Here is a 15,826-nt window from a genome sequence, read left to right as displayed (position 1 = left end):
TTTTTAATGTGCAAGTTTTACATTTTTATGTGGTCATTTTGATACTCCATTTTTTCCACATTTAAGTTCCTGATGTTTTTCCACAGAAAAATCCTTTTACCCCCAAATTCTATACATGTTTGCTTCTTTTTTAATATCTAGTACCTTTTTTGACTTAGAATTTATTTTAGTAACATACATATGGTATAAGATAAGAATCCTAATTTGAACTTATTAATAATTGTGTAGTATCCCAGCATTATTTAATATATAATGTCTCCACTGATTTGACATGCCTTCATTAATCATAATTGAATAATTCATGTAGGTATATGTGAATTATTTAGATATATATGAATGATTTAAGTCATATAAATATGCATGATGTATCTATGATATATCATGTAAACAGTAAACATAAAACCGGAGAGGCTATACTAGTAAAAGATTACCTTAAAAACAAACAAACGTTGCTAGAAATTAAATGAGAACATTTTATATGGTTATAAAGGTCATTCTATCAGGAAAATATAACACTTACATAGACACCTACAACAGACCGACAAAACACAAGCAGCAAAAACTAACAAAACTGAAACTCAGTGACAATGCTTGGAGACTTCAAAATCTCACTTTCAATAATGGATAGAACAAGTAGGCAAACGGCCAACAAGAAAACCGAAGCCCAAGCAACATTATAAACCAACTGGCCCTAAGAAGCATTTGTTGAACACACCACCAAATAATAGCCAAAAAAAAAAAAAAATTATTCTAGGGCACACGAGACCGTTCTCCAGAAAAGATGAAACAAGTGTCCAAATTTAAAAGATTTACCCATACTAAGTATATTCTCCAGGCACAATGGAATGAAATTTGAAATCAGTTACAAAGCATGGCTATTCACAAACACGTGGAAATGAAACAACACACTCATAAATAACCTGAGTCCTAGCAATCTCAATCTCGAAGTTAGAAAATAATTTGAGGGGCGCCTGGGTGGCTCAGTGGGTTAAAGCCTCTGCCTTCGGCTCAGGTCATGATCCCAGGGTCCTGGGATCGAGCCCCATGTCGGGCTCTCTGCTCCGCAGGGAGCCTGCTTCCTCCCCTCTCTCTCTCTGCCTGCCTCTCTGCCTATTTGTGATTTCTTTCTCTCTGTCAAATAAATAAAACCTTTAAAAAAAATAATAATAATAATTTGAGATGAATGAATACAAATACACAACATACCAAAACATAGAGACGTAGCCAAGACAGTGCGTGAAAGGAAATGTGTAAGTGTAAACACCTACATCAAGAAAAAAAAATTTGAGGGGCGCCTGGGTGGCTCAGTCAATTAAGGGTCTGCCGTCTGCTCATAACCCCACAGTCCTGGGATGGAGCCCCCAAACGGGCTCCCTGCTCAGCGGGAAGCCTGCTTCTCCCTCTCCCACTCCCCCTGCTTGTGTTCCCTGTCTCACTGTGTCTCTCTCTGTCATATAAATAAGTAAAATCTTTAAAAAAAAATTTTTTTTTTCAAATCGATGTAAATTTCTTCCTTGAGAAACTAGGAAAAGATAGAATTAAACCCAAAGCAAGGAGTTAGGAAATAAAGACTTGAGCCTAAGGAATGACCTACCAAAAGGTAGGTCTTCAAAAAAAAAAAAAAAACCAACAAAACTGAAAACCCTTCAGCTAGACTGATCAGTTTAGAAAAAAAAAAAGCTTCAAATTACTAGATTCAAAAATGAAAGGGGACATTCCCACCATCCTTAGAGAAATAAAAAGGATCATTTGGAACCTTGTGAATAATTATATGCCAATAAGTTAGATAAAACTAGATGAAATGGAAAATTCTGAGGCACAAATTAGTGACACCGAATCAAGAAAAAAATGGAGACTATAACAAAATAAAGAGTATAATAAAGTTCTGAGATTAAATTACTAACAGCAACAAAAAACATGATAAAATCCCTGGATGAGAAGGCTTCACTGAGGGGAGAAGAAAATAGAGCACCTTTTCCTCATTAGTTTTATGGGGCCAGTATTATCCTGAGACCAAAGCCAAAGACACTACAAGGAAACTGCCGGTGGATAGTCCTTACGACTATAAAATGCAAGAATTTTTAACAAATTGCTAGCAAACTGAATCCGGCAACATACGAAAAGTATTATACTCCCTGATCAAGTTGGTTTATCCCAGGATTGCAAAATTGCTTCAACAGACAAGAAGCAACCGATGTACTATTAACAGAGAAAGGGGGGTGGGAACCACATAATTATCGCAATAGAAGCAGAAAAAAACCATTTCAAAGGGAAGCGGGCGGGGCCATGGGGTCAATGGAGGTTGGGCTTTAAGGAGGGCACTTGTAAGGGGCACTGGGTGTTGTATGCAAGTGATGATTCACCAAATTCAACCTCTGGAACTAAGAATACACTATATGTTAACACAGGAATGTAAATAAAACCTAAAAAGAAAAGTTATTGAGAAAAAAAAAAAATTTCATAGATTCAACACTGTTTCGTGATTTAAAAACAGAAAGGGTAGGGACAGGAGAGAAATTCCTCAAGCTGAGAAAAGGCATCTATAAAATACCCATAACTAACATCATACTTAATAAAGACTGAATTGTTTTTTTTTTTTAAAGAGAGAGAGTAAATGAGGGGGAGGGGCACAAGAAGAGGGAGAGAGAGAATCTCCAGCGGGTTCCACTTGCAGAGCCCCATGTAGGGCTTGATCTCAGGACCCTGAGATCGAGACCTGAGACACAAATCAAGAGCCAGTCGCTGAGGACGCCTGGGTGGCTCAGTGGGTTAAGCCGCTGCCTTCGGCTCAGGTCAAGATCTCAGGGTGCTGGGATTGAGTCCCGCATCGGGCTCTCCGCTCAGCAGGGAGCCTGCTTCCCTCTCCCTCTCTCTGCCTGCCTCTCCATCTACTTGTGATTTCTCTCTGTCAAATAAATACATAAAATATTTAAAAAAAAAAAAAAAAAAAAAAAAGTCAGTCGCTGAACCTGCTGAACCCCCCGGGCGCCCTAACAACGGAGTATCTTCTAAGTCAAGACCAGACCAGACCAGTGTGTCCACTCCTGGCACTTTCATCGAACCTTGTTCTGGAGGTTCTACTCAGGGCAGTAAGTCAAGAAAAGGAGAAAAAGGCATCCAGGCTGGAAGCCAGAAGGAAGACTCTCTATTTGCGGACGACATGGTCTTGTAAATAGAAAATCCCAAGAAATTCACTAAAAAACAAGCAGCCATTAGAAACTAATAAACAATTTCAGCAAGGCTGCAGGATACAAGTTCAATATAGAAAAGTCAATTGGATTTCTGTACACAGGCAAAAATAATCAGTAAATGAAATTAAGAAAATGAATTTATGATAGCATAAAAAAGAAATACTCGGAATAAGTTTAACAGAACAAGTGCAAAACCTGTATACTGGAAACTACAAATATCGTTGCAAGAAATTACAGAGGGCTAAATAAATGAGAAGAACCCCCAAACTAATCCACAGAGTCTACGCTGAGCCTATCAAAACCCTAGCTGGCGTCTTTACAGAAACTGACAACTGGATCCCAAAATTCATATAGAAATGCAAGGATGAAGAGGCAAAATAATTCTTTTTTAAAAAAACATTTTTTTAGGGACGCCTGGGTGGCTCAGTCGGTTAAGCCACTGCCTTTGGCTGGGGTCATGATCCCAGGGTGCTGGGACTGAGTCCCGCATGGGGCTCCCTGCTCTGCAGGAAGCCTGCTTCTCCCTCTCCCTCTGCCTGCTTCTCCCCCTGCTTGTGCTCTGTCAAATAAATAAAATCTTTTAAAAAAATTTTTTTAAATAATAAAAGGCATGAAGTATAATACATGCTCTAACACGGATAATCTTTAAAATATTATGCTAAGTGGGCACCTGCCTGGGTGGTGCAGTGAGTTAAGCCTCTGCCTTCGGCTCAGGTCATGATCTCAGGGTCCTGGGATTGAGCCCCGCATCGGGCTCTCTGCTCAGCAGGGAGCCTGCTCCCCGCCCCCCCCACCCCCCACCCCCGCCACCACCCCCTCTGCCTGCCTCTCTGCCTACTTGTGATCTCTCTCTCTCTGACAAATAAATAAATAAAATCTTTTTTTAAAAAAAATAAATTAAAAAAAAATTATGCTAAGCGAAAGAAGCCAGTCAGAAAAGATCACATATTGTATGATTCTATTTATATGAAGTGCCCTGAATAGGCAAATTTTCTGTATAGATGAAAAGTAGATTCATGGTTGCCCAGGGCTCAGCGTGTTGGACTGCTACTGGGTATGGTTTTTTGCTTTCCTTTTTTTTTTTTTTTTAAGAATTTATTTATTTATTTGACAGAGAGAAATCACAAGTAGGCAGAGAGAGGAGGGAAGCAGGCTCCCCACTGAGCAGAGAGCCCGACCCGAGCTGAAGGCAGAGGCTTTAACCCACTGAGCCACCCAGGCACCCCGGTTTTTTGCTTTTCTTAAGATTTTATTTATTTATTTGGGGCGCCTGGGTGGCTCAGTGGGTTAAAGCCTCTGCCTTCGGCTCAGGTCATGATCCCAGGTCCTGGGATCGAGCCCCACATCGGGCTCTCTGTTCAGCGGGGAGCCTGCTTCCTCCTTCTCTCTCTCTGCCTGCCTCTCTGCCTACTTGTCAAATAAATAAATAAAATCTTTTTTTTTTAAAGATTTTATTTATTTATTTGACAGGCAGAGATTACAAGTAGGCTGAGAGGCAGGCAGAGAGAGAGAGGAGGAAGCAGGCTCCCCACTGAGCAGAGAGCCCCATGCAGGACTTGATCCCAGGACCCTAAAATCATGACCTGAGCCGAAGGCAGATGCTTAACTCACTGAGCCACCCAGGCACGCCTTGTGTTTTTTTTTTTTTTTTCCTAATAAAATGCAGCAAATATTCCAAGAACAGATTTTAGGTTGTTGCTTAATTATGAGTATACTAAGTAAATTATGAGTAAACTACTGACTTGGGGGACCTGGGTGGCTTCGTGGTTAAGTGTCTGCCAGGGTCCTGAGATCAGCCCCACGTCAGACTCCCTGCTTGGCAGGAAGCCTACTTCTCCCTCTCTCACTCCCCCAGCTTGTGTTCCCTCTCTCGCTGTATCTCTCTCCATCAAATAAACAAAAAATCTTAAAAAGAAAAAAAAAAAAACTACTGAATTGTATCCTTTAAAGGGGTGCATTGTATCGTATGTGCATTGTGTCTCAATAAAGTTGTTTTAAAACACAGAAGGTGAGGGTGCCTGGGTGGCTCATTGGGTTAAGGTCTTGGCCTTCGGCTCAGGTCATGATCTCAGGGTCCTGGGATCGAGTCCCACATCGGGCTCTCTGCTCAGCAGGAAGCCTGCTTCCTCCTCTCTCTCTCTGCCTGCCTCTCTGCCTACTTGCCTATCTTAAAAAAAAACAAAAACAAAAAAATCCACATAAGGTGAAATTTACAAACTCAGTGTAAAATCTTTTAAATTTTAGCCTCAATAAACTCAATCATTTCTCCCCAGGTATCTCACACCAACGGGCCTCCTCGGAGCTCCTGAGACTACGGAAGCCACTGCTCCCTCCACCTACAACTTTTGTTGATCCTTGAGATTCAGACTACCTAGCAGATCTGCTACTTAAGAGCAGGCCCTGGGGGCCAAGAAGAAAAGCAAGAGTTCTGGAACCTCTTTTCCTCTCCTGTGCGTTTACTTCCAAGGTGAGACCAGGAAACTTACATCTCTTCCCTACCCTCCACTTGAACTCCAGCCTAGAATATCGGATTTACTACGTGACACCTCCCCATGTGCTTGTCCAAATGATATCTCAAATTTAACACAGGCAAACTAGACTCCTGATTCCTCCTTTCCACACTTTGAGCGGCTCAGACCTAAAATGTGTCATCCCTGACAACTGCCCCCTCCCCACCCCTCCGTATCCAATCCATCAACAAATCCCTTTCTGTATTTCCATTTTTTTAGGTGAAGGGAATGAATTCAACATATGCCTATAATTTTGCATTCTCACAAAATCCACTAAGTTGCAGGAAAGGGAATTCTTTTACTGATTTTTTAAATTTTTTTAAAAAGATTTTACTTATTTCAGTGAGAACACAAGAGAGTAAGAGAGAGCGAGGGCTCAAGGATGAGCCGGAGGGAAGGGAGGGGAGGCGGAGAGAGAGGTGCAGGGAGCCTGCCTATGCTTGATCCAGGATCCTGAGATCATGACCGGAGCTGAAGGCAGATGCTTAACTGACTGAGTCACCCAGGAGCTCTAAGGAAATTCTTTTAAATAACAAACCCATAGTACAGGGAGAACGGAGGCAGGGAGGGGGCGGACAGTTGCGAAATTTCGGAAACTGAAGGAGACCACTGAAAATGAACACAAGTCTCCAAAAAAGCTATATCCCAAATTGAGAGTAGGAGAAGCTGAAAACTGGGAGTTCCTTTCCATTTGCTAAATGGGATGCTGCCAGATTCATGCATTGCTTAGGAAAACTAATCTGATCTTCAGGAAAGAGAAAGAAAAAGAGAAAAGAGAGAAAGAAAAAGAGAGAGAGAGAAAGAGGGACAAAGGAAGGAAGGGAGAGAGGGAGGAAGGGAAAGGAAGGGAAGAAAAGGGAAAAGAGGAAACAGAAAGGAAAGCTGAAAACGAATCCAAGTTACCTTTTTTTTTTTAAAAAAAAAAAGATTTTATTTATTTAACAGACAGAGATCACAAGTAGGCAGAGAGACAGGCAGAGAGAGAGAGGAGGAAGCAGGCTCCCTGCCATGCAGAGAGCCCCATGCGGGGCTCAATCCCAGGACCCTGGGATCATGACCTGAGCCAAAGGCAGAGGCTTTAACCCACTGAGCCACCCAGGCGCCCCCCAAGTTACCTTTCTTTATCCTGAAAAAGTTTAAGAATTAACAAACTAAATTCATCTACAACTAAGGATAAAAGAGTGACTATTAACAGAAAAAGTAAAAGTGTTAGAACTACTTCCCCACTCATAGCCCTGTCTCTGCAGAGGTCTGGAGGTCTGTTATGTGGAAAGCTGTTTCTGTACTGGGGGGCCCCTGGCTCGGGCAAGGAAGTCAGCACCACATGGAAACCAAAGGCTTAAGTGACTGACACCGCAACTTAATATCCTGAGCCATCTCCCCCTAGCTGGCTCCTAGAATTCTGGCATCCAGACTTACATTTCACAGCAGGAGATTAAAAGACAATTCACTGGAGACTGAGAAAACACTTTATTTTTATTTTTTAAAAAGTTTTTATTTATGTATTTGTGTGGGAGAGAGCGAGGGAGCGAGCACACAAGCAGGGAGAGGCAGAGGCAGAGAAAAGCAGGCTCCACACCCCCACCCCCGCCCTGCCCAACCCAGCAAGCAGCCTGACTCAGGACTCGATCCCAGGACTCTAGGTTTCCTGGGTTACCCAGGCACCCCAGCACCACAATCTAATTTTAGAACATTTATATCACCCTAAAAAGAAACCTCATGTCCATTTGCACCCAAAAGATTTTTATTCTCCAATTTCTAATTATGAGCTGATTGTCAAGATCTACCAGATATCAGAGGAAAACTTTTTTTTTTAATTTAATTTATTTATTTGTCAGAGAGAGTGAACACAGGCAGACAGAATGGCAGGCAGAAGCAGAGGGAGAAACAGGCTCCTTGCTGAGCAAGGAGCCCGATGTGGGATGCGATCCTAGGACGCTGGGATTATGACCTGAGCCAAAGACAGCTGCTTAACCAACTGAGCCACCCAGGTGTCCCCAGAGGAAAACTTTTAACACAGAAGATAGAAATCTGAACAAAGAGCAAGGAACAGAAACTACAGAGAGGAAATCTTTCCAAAAGCTTTCAAAGAGATGAGAATTGCATTCATGAGAGAAAAAAGAAGAGGGAAAAAAAGTATATTAGCATATGTATAATATATATTAGCAATAGAATATATTTATATCGAACTAAGAGAACAAAAAGTCAGTAAAAACGTGATAGCAGAAACGAAAATTCAACAGAACTGTTCAATAGGAATAATAAGAAAATGTCTCAGGAAGCAGGCAAAGAGACGGAAGGTTAAAAAAAAAATTCAAAGAGCAATTTAGAAGGTCCAATATTCAAGAGGGACAATACAGAGAACAAAAGAAAATATCTGTGAACTTAATAATTCAAGAAGATTTCCCAAGATTGGAGGGCATGAGTTACTTCTGAATGTCCAGCATGACGAATAAAAATGAACCCACACCAGAACGGATCATCAAACAATTTCCAGACACGAGTGTAATACTTTCAGACATGGGGATCGCATGGAGGTAGGACAGAGCCACCCACTGGCTCTGGGTGCCAGTGTCCCACTGGAGCAGCAGGACTCAAGAAACTGCCTTGTCATCACAAAGATCCCTGCTGTTGTGATACTCCCTTCATGATTCTGGGACAGGATGCACTGGTAAATTACCCAGATTCTTCTCTGCACTTGGCTTGTCTTCACCGTGGGCTGATGATTTCCTCCTCTCCCTGTGGCGGATGAGCCCCAGGCTATGCCCTGCTGACTTCAGTCAGTGGAGGACACAAGTCAGAAGCTTACAACTGAACCTACAGAGAAGCCCACTTCCTCGGACTGTTCCTGGACATCAGCCCCTGACTCATCCCTACCCTACCAGACCCTCCAGCTCTCCTGACCTTGCCCACTGACTTCCCAGCAGGAGGCCTTAGAAAGCATCCAGACAGTAAAGTCAAGACCAAGTCCCTGAGGCCATTTCCCTGCTCCTGGGAGCCTGCATAGAGGAAGGAGAAGCAGGACTCCCCTTTCCTTGTTATGCTTGTGTTTGCCTCCCAGTTTCTCGAAACACAGCACCCTATTGTTTAGAGAGATATATATAAGCAGTGAAACTGCAAAGAAAAGCAAGGGGTTATTAGCATAACAATTAAGTTAGTGGTTACGTCTTCAAGAATAGGGAATACTATTGTAGATGGCCTGTGGGGCCCTGCTAAAGTATTTATAGCTCTCAACGTGGATGGTGGGCACCTGAGTATGGGTTTTTTTTTTTTTTATTATTCTTTCAACTTCTTTGTGTATATATACTTTGTTTTATACACACCTGTGTATATAAATTATTTCATAGTAAAATGTGTGTGTGTGTATCTCCGGAATCTGGGCACTCACTACCTCTATCTACTATCTCCATTAATTCAGTCTATTTTACGTACAGCAAACAAGGTGAGCTTTTAAAATTGTGGGGCACCTGGGTGGCTCATTCGGTTAAGTGTCTGCCTTCGGCTCAGGTCATGATCTCAGGGTCCTGGGATTGAGTCCCGTGTTGGGCTCCCTGCTCAGTGGGGAGCCTGCTTCTCCCTCTGTCTCCTGCTCTCCCTGCTTGTGTGCACTCTCTCTCAAATGAATAAATGAAATCTTTAAAGTAAAATAAAATAAAATCGTAAGCCAGACCACGTCAGCTCTCTCTTCAAAACCCTCCTCTGGCACCCACCATCATCAAAGTGACAGCCAAACCCTTCACCAACCTCCCCATCCCCCTCTGACATGGATTCCTACCACTCTTGCCCTTGTCATTCAGCTCCAGATACGCTAACATCCTTGCCATTGCTCCAACACTCGACTCAACCCTCCCACCTCAAGCCCTTTGCGTTCACTAGTTCAGTGCTCTCCCTCCGGATCTCTGCCTCGCTGGGTCACTGACTTCAGCCAAGGTCACTGGCCTGCTCTGACCATCCTATCTAGAACAGCATGTCTCCTGCCATTGTTAGGAAAACCGAACCCAATACTCTGCTTATCTGGACAGTGAAATCAACAGGGCTTGGTGACAATGAGGGACTCGAAGGAGGGCTGCAGGTTTCTGGCTGGAGCGAGTGGGTGAGCGGTGGAGGTTCCAGTAAGGAGACGTAATGAGGCTGGGGGTAAAGCGGGTTTGCGGAGGAAGACCCTGAGTGTATTCTGTCCGTGTTGATGTCGTAGCGTTCCCAAGCCCCGCAGGTAGAGGCGCTCAGAAGACAGGTGCACCCCAGAGATGCACTTGGCAGTGGCTGCGCGCTGGAGATCAAAGCCGAGGGAATGGGTGAGCTTGCCTGGGAAGGGAAGGCTGAGTGGAAAGAGAAGAAGTCTGGGGACGGAGGCCTGAGAAAGGCCCAAAGGGGACAGCCGCGGAGAAATCTGACGGGTAGGAGGGAAGCCGGGACAGTGGGTTTCCTAGAGACCAGGGAGAAAGTGCGGGAAGAGCTTCTAGGGGAGAGATAGTGGTTCCTGCCCACGCTGCTGGCGGACAGAGGGGAGGAACTTGGAAATGGAAGTCCCAGAGTGGGAGGGAAGAAAGTGACAGCGGCAGGGAGAGGTCAGATCAGCCTTAAGGGGAGGCAGGGAGGGGAGACTTTGGTCCAGCAACCGATTTCCTTCGTGGCTAGCCCCCTGGGTGGCTGGCCAGGGTGGGTTCCCCCCCGGGAGACTGGGACACCCGCGGGGGTGGGTTTTTATGATGGGAGCTTGGTGAGGGAGGGTCATCAACAGCAGGGGGTTCTGGACGGGGGTGAGGGGGTTGGGGGGTGCGACCAGGGTACAGGCAATGAGTTGGTTCTTCCTGGAGAGAAGTCCCTTCTCTCCAGGAACCAGGAACCAGGAGGACCAGTCATTTCTACCAACCCCAAACACGCTCTCCTTTCTTTCTTTTTTTTTAAAGATTTAATTAATTAATTAATTTGAGAGAGCCCGAGAGCACGTGCAGGTGGGGCGAGAGGCAGAGGGAGAGAATCCCTAGAAGACGCCCCGCTAAGGGCAGAGCCCGGTGCCTCTCTCGATCTCCCAACCCTGAGATCATGACCTGAACAGAAGACCAAGAGACAGAAGCTTAAGGAACTGGGCTCCCCAGGTGTCCCCTTGTTTCTTTTATCCTAATGCAACAGCAAATGAATGAACAAAACAAAACTCTGCTCACCTGCCATCCCTCCCCACTTCTGTACTATTTTTGCTTCTCCCGTTTGCAGCAAAACTCAAGAATTCTCTGCGTTCTGATTTCTCTCCTCCCAAACCCTCGTACATTTGCCTCGATCTAGTTATGGGTCAGTGGTCTCCATAACTGCTCTTGGCCCATGGGACCACGTTGTCACCTACGCAGCATCCATTTGTGTATCTTCTTGCACCATCGATGTCGCTAGACAGGGGCACTCACCCCTTTTCCCTCCTCTCTTCCTCCTCTTCTCTCAGACCTCTGAGCACTGGAGGCTCAGAGGTCCTTCATCCTCCTCTCTTCCCCACTTACGCTCTTGGTGATCCCACCCCAATCTCATGGCTTTACAAACACCAACTCTGCCTGACACATCACACATGTATGCATTTTGCGTCTTTATTGATGTAGGCTGCCGCAGCGGAAATAGAGAGAGGAACGGCAGCAGGAGGTGTGCTTGAGGCAGTAGGTAGATGAGGCAGATCCAGAAGGACCTTACAAGGCCGTTTTCTCAAGGTTGCCTTCTACTCTGAGTCAGATGGGAAGCACTGAGGTAATTTGAACAGAGGAGAGACAGGATATGACTCACTTTTTATTTTTTTTATTTTTTAAAAGATTTTATTTATTTATTTGACAGACAGAGATCACAAGCAGGCAGACAGGCAGGCAGAGAGAGGGAGAGGAGGAAGCAGGCTCCCTGCAGAGCAGAGAGCCCGATGCGGGACTCGATCCCAGGACCCTGAGATCATGACCTGAGCTGAAGGCAGCGGCTTAATCCACTGAGCCACCCAGGCGCCCTGATTCACTTTTTTTTTTTTTTAAAGGTTTTATTTATTTGACAGAGAGAGATCACAAGCAGGCAGAGAGGCAGGCAGAGAGAGAGGAGGAAGCAGGCTCCCTGCTGAGCAGAGAGCCCGATGCGGGCCTCGATCCCAGGACCCTGAGATCATGACCTGAGCCGAAGGCAGTGGCCCAACCCACTGAGCCACCCAGGCGCCCTGATTCACTTTTTTTAAAAGAAGTTATCTTAGGTGCTCTATTAGGGTTCTCCAGAGAAACAGAACCAGTAAGAGAGAGAGACAGAGAGATGGGGGTGTGGAAGGAGAAAGAGAGAGATTGATCAATTTTAAGGAATTGGTTCACACGATTAGGCAGCCTGGAAAGTCCAAAATTTGCAGGTGCACCAGCAGGCTGAGGACCTAGGGAAGAGCCAATGGGTTAAAGTTCAAAGGGTGTCTCTAGCAGAATTCTCTTTTACTTGGGGGAGGTCAGTCTTTTTGGTCTAATCAGGCCTTCAATTGATTAGGTGTGGCACACCACATTATGAAAGGCCATTTGCTTTACCCAAAGTATACTGACTTAAATGTAAATCTCATCCATAATTATCCCCACAGGTCACTGAATAACATTTGACCAAATATCTAGGCACTCTGGCCCAGCCAGGTTGACACATAAAATTACCACCACAGCTTCTTTATTGAGAAGAAATTGTTGTAGGAGGAAGGAGGCAGGGAGACTAGTTGGGAGGAAATTGCTATAATGCTGGTAAGAGATGCTGGAAGCTTGTGCTAGAGGATTGGCAATGAACGATATGAGAACTGGTTAGGTCTTGAATAATTGAAGACTGAACTGATAGAAATAGCAGGTGAATTGAATGCAGGAGGTGAGAGAAAGAGGAATCAAGGATGATGCCAAAGTCTTTTGGTCTGATCCACGGGGACAATGTCGAAATCATATTCTGATAGGAAAAAATGGAAATGATGGGCTCAGGGCATGAGCTTTGATGACATGGAGAGTGAGGTTCTGGTGGGCCCAGTGGGCAGTGGACAAGACACCGTCCCTCCTCTGGGCCTTGAAGCCTGTGGGATATAAGGAAATGCTGAGAGTTCCAGAGGGCACAGCAAAAGGACAGGTGATAGTAAAGGAGAGGGAGATTTCATCCTGGCTGAAGCCACTCAGAGAGCGAGATAGCTAGAAAGGTTTACATTCTTGTTTTCTTTTCTTTTGTTTTCTTTCTTTCTTTCCTTCCTTCCTTCCTCCTTCCTTCCTTCCTTTCTCTCTTTCTTCTTCTTCTTCTTCTTCTTTTTTTTTTAAGATTTATTTATTTATGGGGCACCTGTGTGGCTCAGTTCTTAGGTATCTGCCTTTGGCTCCAGCCATGCTCCTGGGGTCTGGGATCAAGCCCCCATCGGGCTCCCTGCTGGGGGGGAAGCCTGCTTCTCCCTCTCCCTCTCTCTGATGCCCCCCCTGCTTGTGCTCACTCTCTCTGTCAAATGAATAAATAAAATCTGAAAAAGTACAGATGTATTTATGTTTAGAGAGAGAGTGCAAAAGTGAAGGGAGGAGCAGAGGGAGAGGGACAAGCCAGCGGACTCCATCCTGAGCTCAGAGCCTGATACATGACTCAGTCTCATGACCCTGAGATCATGACCTGAGCAAAAACCAAGAGTCGGCCATTCAGCCAACTGAGCCACCCAGACACCCCAAGGTGCCTTACATTCTTTTTTATTTTTTTTAATGTTTTATTTATTTGAGAGACAGAGAGAGAGCAAGAGAGCACAAGCAGGGGAAGCAGCAGGCAGAGGGAGAAGCTGACTCCCTGCTGAGCAAGACCAATCCAGGACTTGATCCCAGGACCCTGAGATCATGACCTGAGCTGAAGGCAGCTACTTAACTGACTGAGCCACCCAGGCGTCCCATTCTTTTTTTTTTTTTTTAAAGATTTTATTTATTTATTTGACAGAGAGAAATCACAAGTAGACAGAGAGGCAGGCAGAGAGAGAGGAGGAAGCAGGCTCCCTGCTGAGCAGAGAGCCCGATATGGGACTCGATCCCAGGACTCTGAGATCATGACCCGAGCCGAAGGCAGCGGCTTAACCCACTGAGCCACCCAGGCGCCCCCAAGCGTCCCATTCTTAATGGTGACAGAAGAAATCAATCTAATCAGCACAATCAATTTTACTTGGGGAACGCTGGGCTGGAAATCAAGCTAGGTGTTTAGTTCATTAATATTTGTTGAACACCTAGTAAGGGCTCAACACGCTTTTAGGTTTCAGGGATAGAGGTGTGTCACTGCCCTCCTTAACCTAAAAAGGTTAAGTGGCTTCAGCTTTAGAATCAAGTCCCAAATCTTTCCCAGGTCTTTGACTTCATCTCTATCCACACCTCATGCCTTTTCTTCTCCATTTTCACTCTTAAACCACATTCTCATTCCTGCGATTCCCTGAATGACCTATGTCTTTTCCTGATTCCAGGTCTTTGCATAAGCTTTTTTCTCCGCCTGAAACCAAGCCTCCTTCCTGTCCTCTAGCTATGATTTGATATATGTATCTATTATGAAATGGTTAACACCGTAATTTTAGTAACATCCATAACCACACTTAGTTTCTCTCTCTCTCTCTTTTTTTTAAAAAAGATTTTATTTATTTATTTGACAGACAGAGATCACAAGTAGGCAGAGAGGCTGGCAGAGAGGAGGAAGCAGAGCAGAGAGCCCCGCGGAGCAGAGAGCCTGATGCGGGGCTCGATCCCAGGATGCTGGGATCATGACCTGAGCCAAAGGCAGAGGCTTTAACCCACTCAGCCTCCAGGCGCCCCAAGATCCTGATTTCAATTCCTTTGGGTAAATACCTAAAAGTGGGATTGTTGAGTCATTTGGTTTTTTTGTTGTGTTGTGTTTTGTTGTTGTTGTTGTTGTTTTTAATGTAAGCTCCACACCCAGCATGGAGCCCAGTGCGGGGCTTGAACTCAGGCCCCCAAGATCAAGACCTGAACAGAGATCAAGAGCCAGGTACCCAAATGACTGAGCCACCCAGGAGCCCTTTGTAATTCTATTTTCAATTTTTTTAAAGGAACTTCCAAACGGTCTACCAAAGCAGCTGCACCATTTTGCATTCCCACCAAAGTCCACAAGGGTTTCCTTTTCTCCACATCTTCATGCTTTTTCTTTTCAAGAATAGCCATTCCAGGGGTACCTGGGTGGCTTAGTTATTAAGTGTCTGCCTTCAGTTCAGGTTATGATCCCAGCGTCCTGGGTTTGAGCCCTGCGTCAGGCCACCTGCTCAGTGGGCAGTCTGCTTCTCCCTCTCCAATTCCCCCTGCTTGTGTTCCATCTCTCTTTGTCAAATAAATACATAACATCTTTAAAAAAAAAATGACTGTTCCGATAGGCGTGAAGTGTTATCTTGCAATTCTGATTTGCATTTCCTTGATGATTAATGATGTCAAGCACCTTTCATATATCTGTTGGCCATTTGTATGTCCTCTTTGGAATAATGCTATTCAGATCCTCCATTTTTTTTACTGGAACTTTTTGTTTGTTTCTATTGAATTGTGTGAGTTCTTTGTATGTTTTGGCTATTAATCCCTTATCAGATATATGATTTGCAAATATTTTCTCCCATTCTGTAGTTTCCCTTTTCTTTTCTTTTTAATTAAAAGATTTTATTTATTTATTTGACAGACGGAGATCACAAGTAGGCAGAGAGGCAGGCAGAGAGAGGGGGAAGCAGGTTCCCTGTTGAGCAGAGAGCCTGATGAGGGGCTTGATCCCAGGACCCTGGAATCATGACCTGAGCCGAAGGCAGAGGCTTAACCCAGAGCCACCCAGGCGCCCCTGTAGTTTCCCGTTTCGTTTTGTTGATTTTCTTTTGCTATACAAAAGCCTTTTAGTTTGTTGTAGTTCCGCTTACTTATTTTTGCTTTTGTTGCCTTAGCTTTTGGCATCAAATCCAGAAAATCATTGCCAAGACCAAAGTTGAGGTGCTTGCTGCTTTTGTTTTCTTCTAAGAGTTTTACATTTTCAGGTTCTATGTCCAAGCCCAGTCTGAGTTGATTTTTGTATATGTGTGGGTTAATTTCTGGGCTTTAGTCTGTTTAGGCCAATACCATACTGATTTGATTACTATAGCTTTGTAGTATAATTCGTTCTACTTTGTCAAGTTTGTTTTGG

This window comes from Neovison vison, chromosome 7 (assembly GCF_020171115.1).
Source record: "Neovison vison isolate M4711 chromosome 7, ASM_NN_V1, whole genome shotgun sequence".
In the NCBI taxonomy this organism is placed as follows: Eukaryota; Metazoa; Chordata; class Mammalia; order Carnivora; family Mustelidae; genus Neogale; species Neogale vison.
The sequence above is the reverse complement of the archived record's forward strand: the minus strand, read 5'-3'. Positions refer to the sequence as shown.